The sequence below is a fragment of the Geotrypetes seraphini genome, chromosome 4, assembly GCF_902459505.1.
Source record: "Geotrypetes seraphini chromosome 4, aGeoSer1.1, whole genome shotgun sequence".
Taxonomy (NCBI): domain Eukaryota; kingdom Metazoa; phylum Chordata; class Amphibia; order Gymnophiona; family Dermophiidae; genus Geotrypetes; species Geotrypetes seraphini.
Genome location: NC_047087.1, coordinates 219,923,716 through 219,938,141, shown reverse-complemented (window position 1 = coordinate 219,938,141; position 14,426 = coordinate 219,923,716). Strand labels below are relative to the sequence as shown.

The 14,426-nt window shown below is 42.0% G+C and overlaps 1 protein-coding gene across 1 annotated transcript in view; it reads right to left on the bottom strand.

Moving 5' to 3' along the window:
• Positions 1-14,426, bottom strand: part of RASGEF1A (RasGEF domain family member 1A) — a 374,005-nt gene that overhangs the window by 250,069 nt on the left and 109,510 nt on the right. The window contains exon 2 of the mRNA XM_033943511.1: positions 1,170-1,306. The gene's annotated coding sequence lies outside the window, so the exon portion shown is untranslated. The remainder of the gene's footprint in view (positions 1-1,169; positions 1,307-14,426) is intronic.

Below are 14,426 nucleotides of genomic sequence, written 5' to 3'. Positions count from 1 at the left end.
GATTTCGCTAGTTCGGAAAAAATGTATAACTTTTTTCCATAATAAGAACATCTTTCTTTTTAAAGTCAGCTTTTAACACCATCTTTTGTGTTGTGTGTCAGTCACGCACCAGAGCTATTTATAGAATCGCAGCTGTTTTGTAAAACAGGCGCCTTAAATGTAGGCCAACATTTTAAAGGCCTATATATAAGGCGCTAGTCTCGCACCTACTGAGGCAAATAGAGATGCCTACGGATGCCTAAGGCCACTTCCGGCACAAACCACACCCTCACCAGCCTTAGGCGTCCTTAGGTGTCCCTATGCGCCTCCTTAGCACCTTAGAATAACGGCGCCTTCAATTAAAACAAAAACGTGATCCCTGATTGGTCAGTCAAGCGGCAGTACGGTGCCTACCACCACCTAACTTCAGCGCGTTGTGCACAGAATTTGAGCCTAGGTGCTCCTACACTAATTCTGCATTAACCAGTTTGATCACTCTCTGCCTGCCACGCTCCCTGACAGAAAAGTATGAAAAATTCAGTAATGTGTGGTTTAATGAAGGGACACAGAGTACCACAAAATCCCTAACTCAGTCACATGGCAGCCTACTCCCAAGAGTTAACCATGTATTAAGGGCCATACTTTATATACAACACCTAAAAAAATCGGCATCAAAAAGGTCGGTGTTTAGCACGATTCTATAAAATACCTCCAAAGTTAGGTGCAGTTTATAGAATCATGTGTAGCACCGGTCCACATAACTAACTGTTAGGTGCAATCATTTATGCCAATGAAAACCAGGCCTAAATGCCTGCACCTAAGTTAAGTGCGGATCAGGCATATTCTGTAACAATGCACCTAACTTTTAAGAATGTCCATGACCTGCACATGCTCTTTCCGTTGCCACGCCCCCTTTGAGATCCACACACTAAATTTATGCACATCACTTTACAGAACATGCTTAGAAAGCTGCGCATGTAAATTCTAATTAGTGCCAATTATTACTTGTTAATTACAAATTCTTGGCACTGATTGGCTTTTTAAATAAGTTGTCCGTGCAAATCTGCAATGCGCACAGATATGCGTTCACAACTTTGGTCACACTATATAAAATCTGGCCCTAAGTGCCCAATTCACTTTAATAAAAGGGTCTCTTAATGATTAATGTTTAATCGCGAAGAGTCACTTACCCATAGCTGTTCTCACATGTGTGCAGGCAGATACGGATTCTTTCCAAGAACACAGATGAGGAAAACAAGCTTCTTTACAGTTTCTGCTTTGCAGTATGCAATGTACGTTTAATTTCCGGTGTAATGATGTCTATCACCTATAAAGACAAATGAATTTGTATAGTAATGACCAAGTCGAGCATAGTGAGTTACAAATAATATGTCAATTCACAGATTGAAGAAACACTGAAATGTCCTTTATTGAAATATAATTTGGAACAATTTTGTATATCTGGTTTTTTTCATATTACTATAAAAAAATCTTTCTGAGAAACATTTCCTCCTGCTCCTCTCAAAAGGTTCACATTGTCATTTCATCCAGCCACCACCCGAAAAGCCAGTCCAGACAGAGTTCTAGGATTTCCTTAAAGCATCCTTTTGGAACAACCAATTTCCCTGTATGCTTCCTCAGGAAGCCAGCTGTGGTTGCTGCACTTGTAGATGGGAGGAGAACTGAGATACTTCCTCAAAGTTTGCTGTAGTTGTCACTTCATTAAATAGTGGGCGTGCCATACTAAACTTCACAGGAAATTAGAGGTCTTTGGCAGGAGACCAGGGCTCCTTATTACAGTGGACTAAGCATTTTTCAAGTCTATACCCATGAAAGAGAAGGGTGTTGTTTGCAATAATTTTGCTAATGAGGAAAAAGGAAACATTTTGCACTTATCTTTAAAATAATCACCAGAGTTTCACTGTTCTCAGAAACATTTCCCCAAATCATTTTTTAGCTAGATGAGACTTCACAGGCAAAGAGGGACTCTCGTTTCCCTTATATCATTAGCAGGAACAATTTTGAAGCCATTCTTATGGTTAAAACAGTAAATTTTCATGGAAATGGGCTCTTATAGTATAAAAATGTCTACACTATATGCAAGAAAAATATGTGCCTAGTACTATATCAGGTATAATTGTTCCTAATATAGGGGAAGGTTTTCCTGGGAGCAAGGTTTGGAATCACACACATAGTTCCTAACTTTCAAACGTGTGCATGTATTTTAAGTTTATAAACCTAGCTGCACAAGTCAATAGATATAAATATGTATAGGTAATTTTCCAGTGATTATTTTCAAAGTGAAGGAAACGTATATTTTTTTGAGGGGGGATTCATAAAGGTACAGTAAAAGTTGATCCTTTACCACACCTTAATACACTGTGGGATTTAGCAACCTGCGGTATCCCAGTACTGCAGGTTGCTGAATTTTATCATGTACAAAGAATACTGATTGCGAGCCACCATGCAAGCAGCGTTGTTCCTGTGGCCCAGGAGCATCAGGCTGTGCAAAGTTGTGGCTCAATGCTCCTGGGATGCAGAGATGAATTTCCTCCCTCCCATCCCAAACACCCACATGTAGGGCCCCCCAGCTCCCCCAAACCTCCTACCTCAAAATTCCATGGTGGTCCAGAGGGAGCCTCTGGTGGGGTCCAGGAGGGACCTGTCAGGGTCTGGGGGGACAGTAAATGGCACCCCTAGTGGCAGTCTTGTGTAACTACTGCTAGGGGGTCTTATTTCCATATAAACTAAAATCTGGTATGCATACCAGTTCATAAATTTTGCATAGTTTAGGGATACCCATGGCCTGCACATGCCCTTCCCATGGCCACACCCCCTTTTAGATCCATGCATTAGAATTTATGCACACTGCTTTGTAGAATATGCTTAGAACATTGTGCTCGTAAATTCCAATCAGCGCCAATTAGTGCTAATAAATTGCTCATTAGCCAACAATTATTGGCACAGATTAGCTCATTAAACAATTAAGTTGCGCGTACAATTTGGCAATGCGGATAAATTTGCGCATGCAACTTTAGTTGCCATATATAGAATCCAGGGAGTTAGTGTTCAAGAAAAGGCTTACTGCAAACCAAGGTTCATAGACAGTAACGCGGAAGACAAAAGCGCGCGCCGACAACTGAGCGCAAGACGGAGGTGCGCGTTGAAGAAAAAGACTATTTTAGGGGCTGCGATGGGGGTTTTTGTTGGGGAGCCCCCCCCTTTACTTAATACAGATCGCGGCGGAGTTGTGGGGGGTTTGGGGGGTTGTAACCCCCCACATTTTAGTGAAAACGTAACTTTTTCCCTAAAAACAGGGAAAAAGTTAAGTTTTCAGTAAAATGTGGGGGGTTATAACCCCCCAAAATGCCCCTACAACACGGCGCGATCTGTATAAAGTAAAGTGGGGGGTTCCACCCCACACCCCCTGTCATAGCCCCTAAAAACAGTCTTTTTCTTCGGTGCGCGCCTCCGCGCTGCGCTCAGTTGTCTGCTCGCGTCTTTGTCCCGGCGCGCTTTTGACCTGACACCCAAACCAAGAGCTCCTTTTACAAAGATGCACTAGCGATTTTAGCACGCACTTAGTGGGCACTAAAATGCCGCACACGCTAGCTGCTACCGCCTCCTTTTAAACAGGTGGTAATTTTTTGGCTAGCGTGAGCTATAGCGCACGCTAATCTTGTGCGTGCGCTAAAAACGCTAGCTCACCTTTGTAAAAGGAGCCCCAAGTCTTAGGGCTTAACACCTTTTAGTAAAAGAACCCCGCAATGGTCAAGTGCACGCTTGTAACTCTAGTTGACAATGCAGTGCTCAACAGTTGTGTCTGTAGTATTCTGTGTATGAAAATACAGTAGTAGCCTCAATATAATAGCATGCAACCTTGAGGGTTCACTTACCTTGTCACATCCTTCCTATTGTTTCTTCCTTTTATGTTCTCTTTTTCAACAAATTGCAGTTCTCTCCTTTTTTCCTATTGTTCTCATGTTGCCACCCCAACCAAGTATGTCGGTCTTGTTAGGTTTATGTTTACTATTTGTTCCCTATCCATATTTGAAATTTTTAATGTACAACGCTTTAATTCCAGGAGAAGCGTTTAATCAAATTTTAATAAACTATGAAATTATGATGATGATTTCATTCTCTAGTGTAAGTAGCTCACTATCATTATAACAACTTTTATCCATGAACATCAATTTCTTCCATGCTCATATCTGGACCATTAAAAGAGGACAGAACGTCCTACCTCAAATTGGACTGAAAGATATATGTGGTTCTGTAGCTACAGTTTATGACTAATGTAGCAATGATACAATACAATACAATAACCTCATGGAAGTTCACAGTAGTTTACAAAAAATAAATGATCTAATACAACATTAAGGACAAGTTATCTTAAAGTTACAGTGCTCCCCCATGAATTCTCGGTCGGCAGTTCACGGTCCCGGTCTTTCACGGTATTTTCCGATCACGAATGACCGGGCAGGAGAGGGCAGCTAGAGAGGCAGGAGAGGGCAGCCGGAGTGCCGGCAAGTGAAGGAAATCACTCGCTGTATGTAGAGAGGCAGGAGAGGGCAGCCGGAGTGCCGGCAAGTGAAGGAAATCACTCGCTGTATGTAGAGAGGCAGGAGAGGGCAGCCGGAGTGCCGGCAAGTGAAGGAAATCACTCGCTGTATGCTCCGACCGCCTCTTCCTGTACTCAAGTCGGGCCTTACCAATCAGGAGCTGCATGTCAAAGCAGCTCCTGATTGGTGAGGCCTGACTTTAGTACAGGAAGTTGTGGACAAAGCATACAGCGAGTGATTTTCTTCACTCGCCAGCGCTCTGGCTGCCTTCTCCTGTCTCCCCTGCCTAAAAACCGCATTTTTTCAAAATTCGCAGGGGTTCCTAGAACGGAACCCCTGTGAATTTTGGGGGAGTACTGTATATCTTTTTAAGTACAAATTCTTCAAACAGAGAGGTCTTTAGATCTTTTTGGAAACTCTTATAGTAAATTTGTTGATCGATTCTACTAGGTTGAATTTTTCACAGTTTGGCTGCTTGACAAGCCCAGGTTGAATTGAAAATCCTGGTGTATTTCATATTTTTAATATCAGGAAAATGAAAGGTATGGTTTTGCCTTAAATTCAAAGTTGACTTTTTGGAGAATTTAAAAAAGTTGAGGTATTTAATCTAGTGTTCCCAAAGCAACTTTTGAACAATATATAAAAGAATTTATAATGGATCCTAGCTTCCACTGGTAGCCAGTGCAGTTCTAGTAGATAAGGTGTGATCCTATCACTCTTTTTCAGACAGAAGGAAGACAACCTATCACATTAGAGTGGATTCTTCTCGTATGCTCCATTAAAACAGTAAGTCATCGAGAGTACAGAATTCAGTCCTACATGCTTCATTTACTGATAAAGAGCTATCTTTCAATGAAAAATCAGAACATCTGTAAAGGTCAAACTTTGACATGCAAATGACACTATTTGCAGCATAGTTGCCAGAGCAACAGCACAAAAATGTTGTTTATCCAGATCACATCTATATTTTCAGTGATCTAGCACAGTGATTCCCAACCCTGTCCTGGAGGAACACCAGGCCAATCGGGTTTTCAGGCTAGCCCTAATGAATATGCATGAGAGAGATTTGCATATGATGGAAGTGATAGGCATGCAAATTTGCTTCATGCATATTCATTAGGGCTTGCCTGAAAACCCAATTGGCCTGGTGTTCCTCCAGGACAGGGTTGGGAACCACTGATCTAGCACATTTTCTAAATAGAACATTCCACAGAGGGAAAAAGAGAAGGCTCGAGAGGGAGAGAAGAACTGCAGTACATAGACAGGTCATTTTTCCAGTAAAATGTCTGGGGAAAAGTCTAATCAAATTATGTCTCTACTTAGTGATGCTACAGAGGCAATTCTATAGCAGGGTACCTCCAATCAGGCAGACAAAGGTAGTGAGTCTATTCTATAAAAACAAGAATGGCCTTATTGGGTCAAACCAATGGTCCATCTAGCACAGTATCCCGTCTTCACGGTGGCCAATCCAGGTCACAAGTACCTGGCCAAAACCCAAGTAGTAGCAACATTCCACGCTATCGATCCAGGGCAAGCAGTGGCTTTTCTCATGTCTGTCTCAATAGCAGACTATGGGCTCCTTTTACTAAGGTGTGCTAGCGTTTATAGCATGCGCTGCATTGCCGCACACTCTAACCCCACGCCAAGAACTAATGCCAGCTCAATGCTGTCTAGCGTGCGGGGCAATGCAGTACGCGCTAAAACCGCTAGCGTAGCTTTGTAAAAGAAGCCCTATGGACTTTTCCTCCAGGAACTTGTCCAAACCTTTTTTATAACCAGCTACTTTGACCACTCTTACCACATCCACTGGCAACACATTCCAGAGCTCACCTATTTTCTGAGTGAAAAAATATTTCCTCCTATTGGTTTTAAAAGTATTTCCCTGTAACTTCATTGAGTGTCCCCTAGTCTTTGTCATTTCTGACGTTGTGAAAAATCAATCCATTTGTACCCATTCTACTCCACTCTAGATTCTGTAGACTTTAATCATATATCCCCTCAGCCATCTCTTTTCCAAGCTGAAGAGCCCAAACCGTTTTACTCTCTTCTCATGTAAGAGGAGTTCCATCCCCTTTATCATTATGGTCGCTCTTCTTTGAACCTTTTCTAGTGCCACTATATCTTTCATGAGATTAGGAGACCAGAATTGAACGCAATACTCCAGATGAGGTCGCACCATGGAGTGATACAAAGACATTATAACATTCTTAGTCTTGTTAACTATCCCTTTTTTAATAATTCCTAGCATCCTGTTTGCTTTTTTGGCCACCGCCACACATTGGGCGGAAGGTTTCATTGTATTGTCTATGACGTCACCCAGATCTTTTTCTTGGGCACTAACCCCCAAGGTGGACTCTAGCATCTAGTAACTGTGATTCTGGTTATTCTTCCCAATGTGTACCACTTTGCATTTGTCCACATTAAATTTCATCTGCCACTTGGACGCCCAGTCTTCCAATTCTCAACATTCACAAAAGTTACGCAATTTTTTACATTCTGTATGCGTTTTAACAACTTTGAACAGTTTAGTGTCATCTGCAAATTTAATCACCTCACTCATCATTCCAATTTACAGATCATTTATATATAAGTTAAATAGCACTGGTCCCAGTACAGATCCCTTTGGCACTACACTGTTTACTCTCCTCCACTGAGAAAAATGACCATTTAACCCTACCCTCTGTTTTCTATCTGATAACCAATTCCTAATCCACAACTGAAATTTGTCACCTATCCCATGACTCTTTAATTTGTTGCCAGAGAATGCGGTGAAATCAGTAAGTTTAGCGGGGTTTAAAAAGGCTTGGATAATTTCCTAAAATTTCCCCTATTCTCCTCCATTTTATTATTTATTTTCTATCTCAATGAATTAATTCACTTACCCTTTCCCTCCTTCCTTCTGTTCCAGTATGTCTTTTATTGCATTTCCCCCTCATAAAGCTTTTATTTTTCATACCTGGTTTTGGTATATTTTATTATTTACTTATTTTATTTTATTTCATGTTTTGTTTTTTTAGTCTTCCATTGTAAACCATTTAGATATTTGTTGATTAAACGATATATCAAAAGACAAACAAACTCGGAAACTCAGTTCTTCTTTGGGTGCAATGCCATAGAGCTCAGCCATTCTATGACTTTCCCTTCTCCTCCTTGTAACCATGGATTCTATTACTGTTTTAATTTCTATCATCTTTCCATAAAAACAATTATTTTCTGAATATACGGCTTTGGGAGTCTCATAATAAATAAGAATGCTTTCCTCTAGAAAAAGGTTTGATTTCTGTTCCTAAGTTATACCTTTTGAGGCATTATAACAGGGGTGCCCAAAAGGTCGATCATGATCGACCAGTAGATCACAAAGGCAACGCGAATCAATCGCGGAGCCCATCCCGGGCTCTGCGATAGACTCGCATTGCCTTTGCATTCTCCCTGCTTCCCAGACGCTGTAACAGGCCAGCAGCGACTGCAGAAGTGCCGGGCCCACCAGCCTTCCTCCTACCCCCCTGACATCAATTCTGATATCAGAGAAGAAGTTCCGGGCCAGCTAATCACTGCCTGGCTGGCCCAGAACTTCCTTTCCGACGTCAGAATTGACGTCAGGGAGGAAGGCTGATGAGCCTGGCACTTCTGCAGTCGCTGCTGGCCTGTTGTGGCGTCAGGGAACAGGGAGAACTCAGTGACAATGGCGGCTTAGGGGCCTGTTCCCAGACGATGGCCCCGGCGGTGGCTTGGGGAGAAATAAAGGACAGACAGAGAGAAAGAAAGGAGTGATAGAAAGAAAGACAGGGAGGCAGAACAGGGACACAGAAAGACAGACAGACAGAAAGACATACAAGGAGACAGAAAGAAAGATAGAGAGAGAGAGAAATAAAGAAAGGGGGCAGGGAGACAGAGAGAACGAAAGGAGCAGGGAGACAGAAAGAAAGAAATGGGAGGGGGCTGGGAGAGAGGAAGAAAAAGTTGGGGAAGGGAATGGAGTGTGTCAGGTGGCAGGGGGCAGGCAAGGAGAGAATAAGAAAAAGTTGGACTCATGGAAGGACAGAGATGTTGGTTGCGGAATGGAATGAGGAAGCATTTAGGAGGCAGAAAGAAGGGAAAAACTATTGAATGCACAGTCAGAAGAAGTGCAACCAGAGACTCATGAAATCACCAGACAAGAAAGGTAGGAAAAATGATTTTATTTTCAATTTAGTGATCAAAATATGTCCATTTTGAGAATTTATACCTGCTGTCTATATTTTGCACTTTGGCCCCCTTTTACTAAACGCCAGTAGGTGATTTTAGCGCAGAGAGCATATGAGCGTCGAGAGAGGCGCAGGGCATTCAGCGCAGCTCCCTGCACTAAAAAACGCTATCACAGTTTAGTAAAAAGGGAGAGGGTATATTTCTCTATTTTTGTATTTGTTACTGAGGTGACATTGCATATTTTAAAGTCATCTGCCTTGACCTCTGAAAAGAACCCCAAATATAAATGATAATTAACATTTTCTCTGCAGACAGTGTGCTTTGTGTTTTTTTTTAATTTTATTGTTGGTAGATCATTTTGACTTGGTCATTTTAAAAGTAGCTCGCAAGCCAAAAAAGTGTGGGCACCCCTGCTTTAGAATGACTCAATCATATTTTTCCCCTCTTCCCCCCTCCCCCCATCTTCACCCTTCTCACCACCACTGAGCATTTCTTCATTTAGTTTTGTTTCTTTAAAATGAGATACTGTAACTGAAGAAAAATAAAATTTAAAAAAACTCTCATAAAACAAAATAAAAAGAAAACATTTCTATACTTTTCCCCAGTGTCTTATATTAATTGTAGGCCCAAAAAAGGCACTAGGTCTTATTTTGGGGGTATGTACATGATCATCTCTCCCTTCCTCTCCTTTACCCCAATTCTTCCTCTTTCCTTTCTCACCCCCACATGCGCAGCATCTTTCTTCCTCTCCCTCCCATCCCTCGTGCAGCAAGACCCTTGCCAAGCTTCCCTTCCCTTCCTCCCATCCCTTGTGCAGCAGGACCCTTGAGTGAGCACTCCCCACCCCCCGAGCACCCGCCATGCAGCCGAATCCCCATCCTTCCCTCCTCATCGGAACCCGGCTGCGAGCCCTTCTTACCTCCCTAAGTAGCGTCGGGAGGGAGGCGATGTAGGCAGTGAAAGATATAGGACCATAGGTGTTGGAATGGGGGCGGCCACAGTCGCTGTGGCCTCCCTATAAATTGGCAGTCGACAGTTGGTGCCCACCCTCTCACTTGTTTCCTGGTGTAGTTTATATCTTCTGGGCAGCTGCCGCACAGTGTGAACGAGCAGGCCTGCCCTGGAACCCTTCATTCTCCACCCAAGGGCAGGCCTGCTCGTTGATGCTTTGCGGTGGCTGTCCCAAAGATTTAAAGTTTAATGCCAGGGGGAGGTAGGAGGTGGAATCGGGAGCTAGTGATAGGCCAAGCTGCAGGCTTCAGCTGGGGCTAGGGCAGAGCTCCTGCCCCCCCCCCCCCACCAACCAAACAGTGTTCCACTGTCTATGTGTAGGATAGTGTGTATGGAAGAAACAGCAAAAGTGGAAGTAAGATGTAATGGAATTCTGGATTGGTGGAACTAAATAAGCAGTGGGAGGAGTTATGTTAGGGAATGGTGTAAACCTTTGGTGAACTAGAAGGATTACCGTAGTGTGTGAGAAACAGGGAAGGGAAGGGCTAGATGGCACCTGATGTAATTCCTCTCCCTCCCTCTCCCCCTCCCTGTGTGTTCTGTTTTGTGTTGTGGATTTGATTGTTCTTGGGATATTGCTTGGGCTTTGGGGTGGGGGTTTAGCAGGGGTTTGGGGTAGGGTGGAGAGATCAGAGCTGCGGTGTGAGGGGCATAAAATGGGGGTATTGGTCTCAGCTGTGGCTGGGAAATGAGAAGTTCATAAATGATTAAATTGGAGCATTCATAGGCGATATCTTTAGTGGTTAGTGTGTGCTTAGCAACCTTTGATGAATTACTCCCCCCCCCCTTTATTTACAAGGTTAAAGACTGGGTTCTGTCATTGTTTTCTCATCCATTACAATTAATGGAACATTGGACTCTGGCTCTTTCTCTTTCACTATATATAGATAAATAGATAGATTTTATATTTAAAGGTAACACATTTCTCCAGGGAAACATTTTGATCTAATTCTGGCAAGTTGTGATAGGAACTGAGAAAATAATCTGTGAAATGGAGAAAATAAGTAGGGCAAAAGAAAATATTTGGTTTTTGTTCATTCGATGCCCCCCCCCCCACCCACACAAACAAATCTCCTGATTTGTTAGCATGATTTCTCTGTAGATGAATAATTAGGGCTCTCCAACTAATTCTATAAACTTAATTGAAAATGAGTCCCTGAAGCTATCAGACTAAGTCTGACTGACAAGATTTAGATTAGTAACATTTCAGTTATCATTCCTGTCACCTAGCTTATGAAACATGGAAAATGCAATATTTTCTCCCTTAGCAATACAAAACACTTCTGGACTGTTACACTGACCTGTAACAAAATTATGCAAGTTGCTGTTCTTGTGAAGTAAAATTTGCTGTCCGCAGAGATATTTTTGGCTTATCTGTAGGCGTAGTTACATTTTCTGAGAAATTTTCAGGCGTTGCCATTACCAGGAACTTCATGCTTCCTGGCCATGGCATCATGAAAAATATGGTGACATATGTGGTGCCTCTAGGTGGCAGTAGATGCCAGTTAAAGGAATCTCTGACTAGAGAGTGATGCGGGGACAAAGATTCATCCCCATCCCCTCTTCGTCCCCACAGTGAAGCACATTTTTCTTCCCCATCCTCTCACCTTTCCCGCAGTCTTAATTCCCCCCCCCATCTCCCCATTGAAAGCAGCAAGATGATTTTATGGGACTAAAGCACTGCAAATAAACATTCTGGGGTAGATTCTATAAATGGGCATCACGATTATAGACAGTGGTAGGCGTCCTACTGCTGTCTGGCAGCCAATTGGGATGAACATTTATTTTTTAAAAAAAACCTGAGGCAGGCCACCTACACTGAGGTGTTTGTTGCGGGTGCAGTGAGATGCCTAAAGACACTTAAGCTCACCCATGGCTGGGCTTGGGCGTGGTTTCACCCAGAAGTGGCCTTGGGTGAGCTTAAGCTGCCCTAGGCATCTCCCTTGGGCTATGGCAGACACCTGAAATGTAGGCCAGCAAAATGCTGGCCTACATTTCAAAAACTAAGACTAGACACGGCCGGCTGAGCTGATCACAGCAAGGGAATCCTGGATCAGCTGAGCCAACTTCCGACCTAGAACTGAATATTAAATTAGGTGCCTAGATAGGCACCTAGATCCGTGCATTTAGCCAAACGTTAAGCGTTATGTATAGATTCTAGGCCTAATTGTGTCTGCTGTTAAGGACAGACTCAGCCTTCACCATAAATTAGAATCCATGGAATATTTACTATGAATTAATCCAAGTTTCCAAGTTTTATTTAAAATTTGATAAAGCGCTTATAAACATTTCTAAGCAATTTACAATTAAAAAAACCAGGGTAAAAACATTTAAATCATACAAGACCAAAACAAGACAGTCACTGACAAGAACAAAAAGGAAGGCGGGGAGAACTACAAATGTCATAGGAAAGTAAAATTAAGGGCTCCTTTTACAAAGGTGCGCTAGTGGTTTTAGCCTCTTGAGCAGGCGCTAGTTTTTCAGGTAGCACGCGCTATAGTATGCATTAATCCGGTGCGTGCGGACCTTTGTAAAAGGAACCCTAAATAGGTAAACTCATAAGGGAGGGTTGAATGGTAGCCTAAAAAAGGCTGGTTATAACTGTTGAAATATTAATTATTTTACAGATCTAATGTTTGTCACTAACTTCAGCTCTCGAATGCGTCATTAAAAAGGAAACTTCTGAGAGAAGTTTTGAATTTATCTAATCATGTTTCTGCTCTAATAAAGGATGGCAAATGGTTCCGAGTTTGCGGTGCGGTTACGGAGGAAATTTCTGCTCTTTTTGTACTGATGATTTTAAAAGAGGGAACGGTCAAAGAGATTTTGATCAGCAGATCTTAGCGTCCTTAAGGGAGCTTAAGGGATGAGTAGTTTATCAAGAAAAATTGGTTGTTTTTGAAAGTAATTCTGTGCGGAATTGGTAACCAGTGTGTGTTTTTCAGGAGGGGGAAACACGATTGAATTTTTTTTGAGTTCATTATCATTTTTATCACTGTATTTTGTAGTATCTGTAAACGCCTTATTTCTTTTTGAGGTAGATTTTTATAAAGTGAATTGCAGTAATCCAATTTTGTGATAATCAGGGCATATTAGTATATTTAAAGTCGTTGGGTCTAGTAACTTTGTTAGGGATCTAATCATTCAAAGTTTGGAAAAACAATTTTTATGACTATATTTCTTAATTTTCCCATTATTTATTTGGTAGCTGCAGAAAATATTTGAAGGAGATTGTCCCACTCCCTGACCCAGATTCCACTGCTATGTCAAAAATCTCCTCTGGGGATCAAATTTCTGATAGGAATAAAGATGAACCTAAGGTTCATGAGAGCATTGACCTAACTGCATTCTTAGAAGATTCTCAACATCTTATTTCTTCTCAGGATAATTTTTTAGTTACATTTTCCTCAGAGAGAGATATTTAAGGCTTATTTCAAATGCAAAGTTGTGATGTTCTATGAAGAAAGTATTACTGAGTTATGCTAGTATTCTGTAACAGAATCTTGGTGCCCAGTTACCTTTATAGATCAGTTTCTTACCATGGGGTATTGGGAAGCCTAAAAGGGGATACCCACTTATATAATTGCCTCCTGTTCTATAAGATGGCACATACATTTAGGTGCTTCCATAATGCACTGTGAGATCCTATCCTATAACAGTACCCTGGCGCCCAGGTTCTGTTACTGAATACAGTACTCCCCCGATATTCGCGGGGGTTCCGTTCCAGGAAAACCTGCGAATCTTGAAAAACCGCGAATAGAGTTTTTCGTGGGGGAGACTGGAGAGAGCAGCAGGAGAGGCAGGAGAGAGCAGCCGGAGCGCCGGCGAGTGAAGGAAATCACTCGCTGTATGCTCCGACCGCCTCTTCCTGCACTAAACCTTACCAATCAGGAGCTGTGTGTCAGTATCAGTATCAACAAACCTAATATTTACATGTCCATTGTAATACCAGCCACAGAACTGGCATGTGTGGGTATCTAAATGTGGCAGACACGGGTAGCATATAGTATTCTACAAGTTACTTGTACAAATGGGAGCTCCACCTATTTCCTGTCCATGCTCCTCCCCTATGTATGTCCTTCCCCTTCTATTTATGTGCTATGCTACTTACATGCCCTTACAGAATAGCACTTAAGCAGAATATTGAAACTGGGTGCTGACATTTATACTAGTTTCAGCTGGCATAAATAATGACACCGAACTTTGGGCATGGGAATTGGCTCTAAGCACTATTCTATAAAGGATGCTCAACTCGAATAGAATAGCACTTAGGGTCAGATTCGGTATATGGTGCCTAGGTTAGGCAGCGCACGTTAAATTCCGTGCAGAACATAATTTTATAATTGAGCTTAATTGGCATGATTATTGGATCACACCATTAAAATCTAATTGAAAATAAATCAAAATTAATTTGTGTTCTGCGTGGAACTGCCTAAGTAAGTGTGGTTGGGGTGGAATATAAACAGCAAAAGGCTTACAAACCGCTAGGTGCTTACAATGTAGGCGATGAAAACCCATGCTTATATTGCAGACACCTGCAGTACCTGCATTTAGGCATGATTCTATAAATATCAAGTTTATTAACAGAATTTGATTAATCGCCTATTGTAATCACTAAGCGATGTACATTACAATATATAATAAGGTAAAAAGAGGTTCACAATTTAACAACAAACATTTGACTAAAAT